Source organism: Lolium perenne, chromosome 7, assembly GCF_019359855.2.
Source record: "Lolium perenne isolate Kyuss_39 chromosome 7, Kyuss_2.0, whole genome shotgun sequence".
Classification (NCBI taxonomy): Eukaryota; Viridiplantae; Streptophyta; class Magnoliopsida; order Poales; family Poaceae; genus Lolium; species Lolium perenne.
Genome location: NC_067250.2, coordinates 6844153 through 6854689, shown reverse-complemented (window position 1 = coordinate 6854689; position 10537 = coordinate 6844153). Strand labels below are relative to the sequence as shown.

At 45.0% G+C, this 10537-nt stretch overlaps 1 long non-coding RNA gene across 2 annotated transcripts; it reads left to right on the top strand.

Moving 5' to 3' along the window:
* Window positions 1-5036: 5036 nt before the first annotated feature.
* On the top strand, window positions 5037-10537 carry LOC127311585 (uncharacterized). 2 transcript variants are annotated; one of them, XR_011749090.1, is made up of 4 exons: window positions 5037-5547; window positions 5991-6033; window positions 6773-8062; window positions 10255-10537. It is a non-coding gene; the product is annotated as an uncharacterized lncRNA (long non-coding RNA). The 2 variants fall into 2 exon arrangements; XR_007857767.2 differs by having other exon boundaries at window positions 5991-8062.

Sequence of the window (10537 nt, the reverse complement as noted above, 5' to 3'; positions counted from 1 at the left end):
GCATCAATTTTGTGTTTTCTTAGCCTAAAACAACATCATATTTTAAACCACACCAATTTAGTTTTATTAGGTTTATCGTTGAAAATTCTATTAGGTCAAGAGTTAAATGGAATTTTATTTTCTAAAGGTTTGAAGACCCTTTCTTAAAATCTCCGTAAATTCTGAAAATAAATATACAAGTACCTAAACATGTCTAGGATGTAAGACCATCGAAGTATGTCATCATCTATAATCTACAGAAGAAGACCACTATGGGGAATCAAAACTAGTCAAGTCCTTAAACTTTACTCATTTATCGTACTAGTGCAGGTTTGAGTAAATATGTACACTAAATAATGTCTATATACATCTTAATTCAGATAAATTTATTACTATACTTTTTTTGTAGATGGCGGGAGTATGATAGATTTACTTTCATGTTATACAGATTCAGATAAATCTGTTATATTTTTCTTTACTTTCATGTTATGATAGATTTGGCACAATGGACGGCGACGGAAACACAGACCCATGCGTGGGTGTACAAAAGTATTTCTGTATGTAGATCTGAATTTGTTCACGCTGAAACGTTTTCTCCTCAAATTCGATCAAATTCAGAGAAATTTAATTTACGACAAACCTAGATGTTCAACTATTTTAGAGCGGAGAATACAGTATGCCAGATCATTCTGGTAAAGTGCGAAGTGATGTAAGGGCATCTCCAGCGGCGCGACGCAAACGGTCGCTGAGCGTCCGTTTTCGTCCGCCGTGACCGGAAATGCGTCTGGGGACTGTTCCAGCGGGGCGACGCAAATTGACCGGGCCGTCCGCGGAGACGCAAACCTGGCCCAAATATGCGCCAGGTTTGCGTCTCCGCGGACGCTCGGCGGTCACGCCGAGCGTCCTCCATTTCTTACCCGGTCCCGCATGTCAGGGACAGCGAAATCGACCGCTTCGATTTGCTTCTTGTTCCCCTTCTTTTCTGCCCTAGTGCGACGGCACCACCCCCACCCCTAGCGCCGTACGGCCGTAGCGCCGCAGTAGTCGGCGTCGGCTCCGTTCTTGCCGCGCGGGAGAGCAGGAGCGTGCTCCGCCGCGTACGTGCCGGCTGTTTTCGGCCGAAACGCTCCCGGTTGCGCCGCCCTTCCGCGCCGCCCACGACCTGTTCGGTCAATTGCGCCGGTAGGTTTCTACTCGTGTTTTCGGCGCTATTGTGCGCGGCCATTGATCCGCAGTTTGTACCCACGCAGATGGACATGTGGCAGATGTTGGACAAGTTCCGCGCGGAGGTTGTCGACTCCTCTTCCGACGAGGAGTCCGATGAGTCCACGCAGACATTGGCAACTACTGCGGCCTCCATGATCCATGAGTTCACCTCTAACCCGGGGCCGCAACACCGGGGCTCTGTGAAGGGGCGCTCCAAAAACCTGCCGCGCAATAGAGTGGAAGGGCAGGCCCGCCTCCACAAGGACTACTTCCACCTCACCAATCCGATCTTCCCGGAAAAAATGTTCCGGCGCCGATACAGGATGTCAAGGGACCTGTTCTTGGTCATTCTACGGGGCGTCAGAAACTACGACCTGTACTTTCAATGCAGGCGCGATGCAACAGGTGCGTTAGGCTTCACCTCGTACCAAAAATGCTCCGCGGCTATTCGCATGCTCTCATATGGAATGGCTGCGGATATATTCGATGAGTATCTTCGAATGGGTGAGAGCACCTGTCTTGAGGCCATGTACAGGTTTTGCCGAGCCGTCATTGCCGTGTTCGGAGAGTATTACTGTAGGGAGCCAACTGTTGAGGATACAAGGCGCCTCCTGTCTATCAACGAGTCTAGAGGCTTCCCAGGAATGATTGGCAGCATAGATTGCATGCACTGGCAGTGGAAAAACTGTCCATTTGGATGGCAGGGTGCGTACAACGGGCATGAGGAGGGGAAAACTGTCATTCTTGAAGCTGTCATATCTCAAGATTTATGGATTTGGCATTCATTCTTTGGCATGGCCGGTTCCAACAATGATATCAATGTGTTGCACCGATCACCGGTTTTCGAAAGGCTCATGCAAGGCAAAGCTCCCCGGGTGAGCTATGAGATCAATGGAAATGCATATGACAAGCCATATTATCTTGCTGATGGCATCTACCCTGACTGGGCCACATTGGTGAAGACTGTCCGTAATCCAAACTCCGAGAAGACGAGGAGGTTTGCCAAGATGCAAGAGGCTTGCAGGAAAGATGTGGAGCGCGGGTTTGGTGTGCTCCAAGCTCGGTGGGCAATTGTCCGTCACCCGGCAAGAACATGGTCGCTGAAGACCATGCATGAGGTGATGACATGTTGCGTGATCATGCACAACATGATCGTTGAGAACGAGCGTCCTGATGGCCGCAATGAGAACCAATGGGATTTCCAAGGTGAGCTGGTTGCGCCACTCCCTGGAGCTTCATCTTGGCAGGACTATCTACATAGGAATGTAGAAGTCACTGACGAGAACGTCTCCAAACAGCTGCAAACGGATCTGATTGAGCATCAATGGACATTGGCTGGCCATGCAGATCATGCCTAGAGGAGTACTATCTTATTTGCATGCAGACTTTTTAAAATTTAAATGTAATAACTATGACTTCGTTGAATATTATTTTGTTGTTTCAAAACTTCATATTTCATGCAAACGCGGAAATGCGTCGTGCCGCTGGAGCCACCCCAAGGTGCAAACGGACGTGCGGACAAAAACGGTCAGTCTCGCGTCCGCCGCGCGACACAAACGGACATTTGGGACGTCGCGCGCGCTGGAGATGCCCTAACGTTTGATCACGCTCCGCCACTGCTGCCAGAGGACCGCACCGGCGAGCTCCACATGATAACCTCGACCTATGCAAATGGGTTGTCGTCCGTCCCACTCGCCTCTCGTGGGCCGCTAGGAGACCACTCGCCTCCCTCTCCTGTCGTCCGCCGCACCAACCCCCATCCAGATCCATATCGCCGCCGCAACCCCCACCATCTCCATCTAGATCCATATCGCCGCCGCAACCCGCAACAACCCCCACCATCTCCATCTAGTAGATCCCATATCGCCGCCGCAACAACCCCCACCATCTCGTCTCGCCGCCGCAAGGAAAAGATGATCCACGTGAGCATCTCCTGCCATGCCGACCTCCAAGCCCTGCAGGCCCGCTCCGATGGGCTCATGTTTCTAAAGTTCGTCTCTCTGGAGTCCTTGAGCATAGCAAGCGACTCGTATGCACTCCTCCTCCGCAACCTGATTGAGCGGAGGTACTGGCAATGCCCCCAGATCCATCTCCTCTCGCTGGTGGCAGGCGTGGCGGTGGAGCTCGACAAGATCAAGCATGATCTGTTTCCCCTCGTTGAGGCCAAGCTGGGAGACGACGGCTTCCCGGAAGCCCTCCTACTCCTCAAGAACTCAGCACTTGTGCTCCAACGTCTGGCGGAGGACGCTCGGCAAATAGTCAAAAAATGTGTCGGATTAGGCAAAGTTCAAGTGGTGGGCGCATTGTTAGACAAAGTTCAAGTGGTGGGCGCAGTGTTAGAGTTTAACGTCGATGAGGTACTGAATGGTACTCGCAAGTTTGCCTGGTTTCACTCACGTGTCCCGCCCGTGCTCAATGAGATCGACCTTGTGTTGTCGACCCCGGTTTATTTCCCTGATTCTGATGAGTAGTAGACTATCAGCTGTTTCTTGCCAGCTCGTGACTGTTGTGATGAATATTTTTTAGGGGCGTGGCAAACAGCTTACAACTGTAGGGGTAGTTTGCACAGCTCAAAATGTTGCGATGTATACTTCTTGGAGTGGCAACACCCTTTATGTTTGGATGATGTTAATGGATTTTAAATGTTTTGTATTATGGTGCTGTTTTCTCATTCTGTGCTAGGGTACAACTGCAATTACTTTCAGTTAGGATGATTCTTTGGAACGGGTGGCAGCTCCACAACCATTCTGTGGAATGGCAGCTCCACAAATATTACGGAAAAATTTATTACGGAAACACGGTTTTACTCTACAGTCACATGGAGGTATCTAATTTATTTTCTCATCTATCATTTGTATCAAAACTAGGCTGTATGACCATCAGTTATGGCCATTCATGTTCTAGATCTCTTGTTTCGGATGCAGATGATAGTTTAAACTCTTAGTTGGTATTGTTGCAGTTGGACCCGAGGTTTGAAGGCTTGGGCTACATCTGAAGCAGTCTAGATAAAAAGTTTTCAGCCATAACAAGTATTGGAGCTACTGCCTTTTAGCAAGGTGATGCTTCATAGCACGTATTGGCCTTTTAATTCTGAATTATGCAGCGGCGTTCTTAAGCAGGCTTTTGTATGCTGCAACTTGCTTGACATCTGTCCAACTGCTTGCTACAATCTCTTGATATGCTGAAATCGAGATATATGTCCTGGTATCTATCTGCAAGACTAATGGGCATTCTCTGCAGGTTTGGTGTTGATTAATTTCTTATATGTGCACCAGATTTGGATGGTGATATTTTTAACAGAGATAGCTGTCTGGTAAAGAGGCAAATATGTACCTTATTAGAGGTGAAAAATAAATCTCCTGAATTTGCTTATCATTGTACAGCTATTTCCTTTGTACTGTTTTGCTTACAACCCACTTCCTGATTTTATTGTTTTAAAATGGAGCATTTAACAGTGCCGGTTAGCTTTCTATTTCATGCACCTTCTTATTTAATCACTCCCTCTAATATATGAATAGGCAGGGTAGAAAATGCTACTTGCTACGACTGTACAAACAATCCTTCCCAGTGCCATTCTGCCACATTGTTTGAATGAGATAAGTCACCTTATATATGACTTACCTAATTAAATATATTTGCACAATATTTAAGTGAACTGACAATGTATGATGGAATTATTGTTGCTTCGTTTGAATTGTTTTGTTGTTTGTTCATACAAGAAATAGTGTAAGAGTTGGTGGTGGCCAGATGCTCAGATGGCCCCCTAATTGCTATATATTGTAGGCTCTGCTTGCAAAATTTGTTTGGATGCCGCCTTATAATGGGTTTCTTTTCTTACAAGTATAATTTGACCTTCATGCTTGTGATTCTCGGTAAGACTTTGTTTAGATGTAGTCAGTCCGGTTCCAGATGGAATTCTGTCATCTCTACTCCTATTAAGATGAAACTGGAATCGTCCACAACCCTTCAGCCCGCCTCTCCGTCCCACGTCCCTCGACTCCCAGACCTGCTGCCCTCGCCCGAAGGCGCATCCTCTCCGTCTCCTCTCCTGCCTCCTCGGTCCTCGCCCCCGTTTGCCCTCGCCGCCGCTGCGGACGCGAGGAGCACGGACGCCCCAGTGCCCGCCTCCGACTCCCTACCCACGAACCCACACCCGCTCCCTTCGACGATGACGAGCGACCTGGCCGCCGCCGCCGTCGGTTAGCACCTCCAGCGTCGCCGCCGCTGAGGGCACCAGACGCGGACGGGAACGACACCCTTCTCTCTGCTATCGTCTCCTCCTGTGTCGGCGAGCCTTCCTCTCCGCTGCTACGGTGGCGTGTACTCCGGCATGAGCCCGCCCTACTCGACGGCAGCAACACGGTACAGATTGGCACGCATAAGCGCTGAATTGTGTAGCTTCAAGGTTTTGTGTCAGTTACATATTTTTGTGTCTGGCATTTGAATCTTAATTTCTGACTACGATAGCAGTTTACAACACTTTTTGCTCTAAGTGAAACCTGACAATATTTACGCCCTGAATTGCTATCAAACCTTTGCAAACAATTTTAACCCAGAAGGTCAAATAACCACAACAAATAGTAGAGGCTGAAGAACAAACTGAGTCATGCCCTTTATCAAGTTTTTTTCTTCTTTTCTTTGAACTGTTCTACTGCTTTCTCGTAAATTTGCTAAAAATAGAACAGCAGAGCACCCACTAAATTTGCTAAAAACAAAGCTAGGAGTTCAATCATGCTATTTCAATTTGTTCCCATATATACAGTTTTCATCGTATTGCTGAGGAGACTAATTGGTTTCCTAATCAGATCTACCAGGAGGTCTACAGAGAGGAGGAATCTCATATACCAGGTGCTTATCACACATGAATATGTCACTAACATGAGCGCGTATCTCAATTATGTCTCTAACGGAAGAGGAGACTACACTTAAATATTTTTTTTCAGTTATGAGAAGTATAATTGTTTAATTATCAGTTGGTGAACAATTTTGCCATCTACGTGCCAGTGTTGTCCATAACAAAACAATTTAAAATTATACACATCTGTTCCACCTGATGTGATTTGCGCTATCTTTAGTAGGAAAGTGTGGCTTGCCTCATAAACAAAAGAGTTTTATCTGTAACAAGAAGTGCCAGAATAAATATAACCATTCTTTATGTGCTTGACATTTCAGATTATGACCAACTACTTTTGAATCTTCCAAACTAATGCAGCATATTTCCTATCCTTTTAATAACTGTTGGATATATATATTACCTCCAGAAATTGTTGTCTTATGATGAAGACAGTAAATTTTTTGACTCAACCTATTTTTAGCTACAATCAGCATTTTGCTGAACAACCGCTGCATATTCATGTTAAGCCTCCAGAAACAGTTTCTTCTCACAAGTTCGAGTACTATGAGGTTTGTTACTGGTCTGGCAGCCCCATCACTTTGTTTCCATTTTGTTTTGAGTAACATACTTTTTTGGATTAACTTTAGTGATGAATTATATGCTCCTTCAGGAGAACCTTATGTATATGTAACACATCTTGCGTTTATCAGTCCTCACTATTCTGAACTAAGTTACATTTTGGTCCTGGTGTAGAACTTCTCGACGTACAACAACCGAAATGATGTTGATAATTTGGAGAGTTCAAGACAATCATATGAGATACAGCCCTATGTGCACATGCCTTATATCAACATGAACCTTATAGGCCTTCATGGTGTCTGAATTCAGGATACTATCAGCCCTGCACTGAAGTGATAGCTCCTGAATATAACAATGTAAGTTAGAATGTTAGATAGCTTCATGGGGTTTCCCCTGATATGCATATTGTTTGAATTTCATGCCTAATTTTAATTTAGGGGGGGTGGGGGCGGGGGTTCAATAGTTTGTGTGATTCATTTATGCTATCATTTTAAACCGGGTGCTCTTGCTGCCATTTCGAAAAACTAAGTCCAGCAGAGCCTTTCTACAGTTTTGAACATGCCATTTTGGTTTAACCCTGCTACCTCACCGAAGGCCACTAAAATGGTGTTCAAAAGTTACGGTAAAAGAAAATAGTCATAATGTTTGCCATTGACCTCAGATATATCATCAACTGTTAGTGGCAAGTGAATCCTTCTTTTCTTTGACATTATTCACTAAAATCCAATCGTCATGCCTTTGTCCACCTCTCAGCTCATGTAATTTAATGGCACATTGTCTTTCTATCTTATCTGCGTTGTTACTGATAAGTTTTTGAGCTTTCCCTGTTTTTGGATGCTCACTGTTCACATAAATTGTTAATTGTTGCATGTGGTATGTCTATGGAATCTAATTATTATTTGATCACTTTACTTACGTCATACAACAGCATCATGAATGCTAGGATATGTCAAGCTTATTTATGTCTCCATTCTATCCTCAACAAACACAATCTTATGGTAGTCTCACGGTGGTGAAAATGTCTAAATTGGAAGAGCAACTGGAACGTGCTTTCTGAAGATAATCACCAGAGAGCCAAATTGGTATGCACAACAATGTGTGTGTGTGTGTGTGTGTGTGTGTGTGTGTGTGTTCTCGATGGTTTGTTGCTATATGAATCTGGATCAGCATACCCATACCGTTTCCTGAAACCAGCCAATTGATTCATGTGGGACTACTTGTGCGCCATAATATCCTTTTCATTTTTCCTTGTGATTGATGGGTGACCTTTTGGTGGAGTCGGCCATTTTATTTCTTGGATCACTAAACTGAACAGAGAAAACTATTTTCTGTTTTCAAATGTTATAGATCGAAATGTCATAATATCCGGCAGAACCTTTTCGTTTTGCCATCTAACCAGATGGAATCACAACTACCAATACTGCTAACTTTGGATGACGCAAGTCAACTCCAACCTAGCGCCAGGTATTGTCTTTGTCCTCAGACCTAAAGTTTTGAGAAAAGTGAAGCTAATCCTATGAAATTTGCTCTTGATAATAAGTAATCAAATTTGCTCATCAACTGTGAATGCCTATTTATTTATTGTTCAGTATTTATAATCTTTTTTTGGCAGACTGCATTGATCTTAGAAATCATATCATATTCTTCATGTGTTGACTATTAAAAACATCAGAAATAAGCATATTTGATGAGTTTGATGGTGAACCCAGTGTCCAACTAGAGAAAAACAATGTCATGTTAATGCGATAATGTAATGTAGCCAATGCCATAAATTTCAGCTGGTCAATGCAATAGTGCAGCCAGCTAGACCTCTAAACCTCTGAAACTCCATAACTCCTCACAGTAAGGGCTGGTCAGTTCGACGCGCACGTTTGGAACCTGGCAACGGGCGAGGTCGACATCTCGCCCATCCATGATTGCTTTGCGATTAGTATCTAATATAGTGATTTGTTTATACGTTGATTTTCTCTGATTTAGCATTATGGATATGCATGCTTATACATACCGCGTCGCGTATGCATGTGCGGGTGCTTTAAATGAAACTTCGGTTCAGATAACTGGCAGGGATTCTGGTGAAAGCCACTAGCTCATTAGTACCCCATCAGTGCATGCATCAGCTTTGCATATACTAACATAATTTCTACTAATAACAATAATTCTGAAGTATTATTTAAATAATGGAAATATCTGTTCGTGGCTGAAACAATTAACCAATGGTGGAGATTGTCAAAATGATCGGGTCAAAACATAAATTCCTGAACACATTTTTTAACCAATTATGCAGATATAAAATATCCAAACAAAGCATTTTGTCCTAATGGTGGACATAGTAAAAAAAATTGAGCCTGTACCGAATCTAAAAAGAACATCAAGATAAAATGTTGAATGTAAAAAGATGCCATTTTGTACTAATTCTAAAATGGACATTTTGTACGAATGGTTTTGTGTCATAAATTTTTTTTTGAAACAATATTTTTAAAGTATGGAAATACCCATTAGCAGTTCTCCCAAATTAATTAGTGATGGAAAAAAACTATTAACATTATTAATGGACCATTTTGATCGGAAGAAAAAGGACCATTTGGATCGGAAGAAAAGACACACATTATTTAGTTACGGCCATTTGGATTGGAAGAAAAAATAACAAGATTAGAATGAGATCAGGGAAAATCTGTATCCAACACAGCAGAGAGGAACAAAAAGAAAAAGGAAATTGAAGAAATCGAACATGCGCGAGGAAGTCGAGGTTTGTCCCTGACGGTGATGCGCTTGAGAGAGAGGGAGCGGGCGAGGAGCTCAGCAGTACCAGCATGCCGGCGCGGAGCTGCGCATCGACAGCAAGAACTCGCCGTGCCTGTGCCCCGCCGTCGGCCTGGCCAGCCGCCACGACCTTGAGGCGTACCTGGACCTCATCGACGGCTTCACCGCCACGGGGAGCCCCTTCCGGTACGACGCCCGACACAGCCGGTTGCCCGGCGTTCCCGCGCCCGGTGTTCCCGCTGCCGGCGGTCCTTGAGCCACTCCACGGCGTTCCCGTGGCCGCGCCCGCACCCGTGGCCGGCGGTCATCGAGCCAATCACCGCGACCGGTCGCCGGCATTCCCGCGGCCGTGCCCGGTGTTCCCGCAACCGGCGCCCACGAAGACAACGTCGGGGCGCAAATCCGTCTTCCCCGTGGCCAGCCTCCTCGTGACCAGCCTATCTTACCCCATTCTCCATGTGGCCGTCCTCTTGGAGCTGCTCCGAATAGAAGCACAGGAGGATGACCCACGGGAGGAAGAATTGGGGAGAGAGCAGGACTGCAGGAGGAAGATAGGCTGAGGATTTAATGCGTGGGGAAGGAAGGAGTAAAGAGGACAGAGGATTTACTGCCAATACGAAGACCTACATATCATATACTGCTGAAAATACAAATGTTGTCAGACGACCTGCCGCTCTGTGATTGGCTCCGCTTTCATCCTCGCGCGTTGCCAGGTTCCGATCGGTATTTTCGCTGGTCAGTTAGCATGATATCCGAGTCGAGAAACATACATTAGTCAAAAGAAGCACACCTCAAAGTTTGGTGGAATTTTTTCAGTGGGTGTTCCCTAGAAACATAGTTATGTAGATAAGTAGATTTACAGAAAGGTGCAGTGATATTTTGTGTGCTTTGTGCAGTGTAGGTGTGTTCTGATGGCTTTGCTGAAACCAGACAATTAAGAAGATTATAGTGGCATGAATGATGAGAGACTAGCCTGGATATATTCGATGAAGCAACAATTTTTTTTTTCCTAATACTGGTCTTGAATCATGACTTCCATTTCTTTTGTTGGAGTTGCATCTCTTTAAAGGGACTTATTTTAAGGAAATGTCTCGTCAACATCAGGGTGGTATTGTACTGGTCTCGAATGCTAAGGGATGGTACACTTCCATAAAAAAAGCATATACCACAAGGAATGAC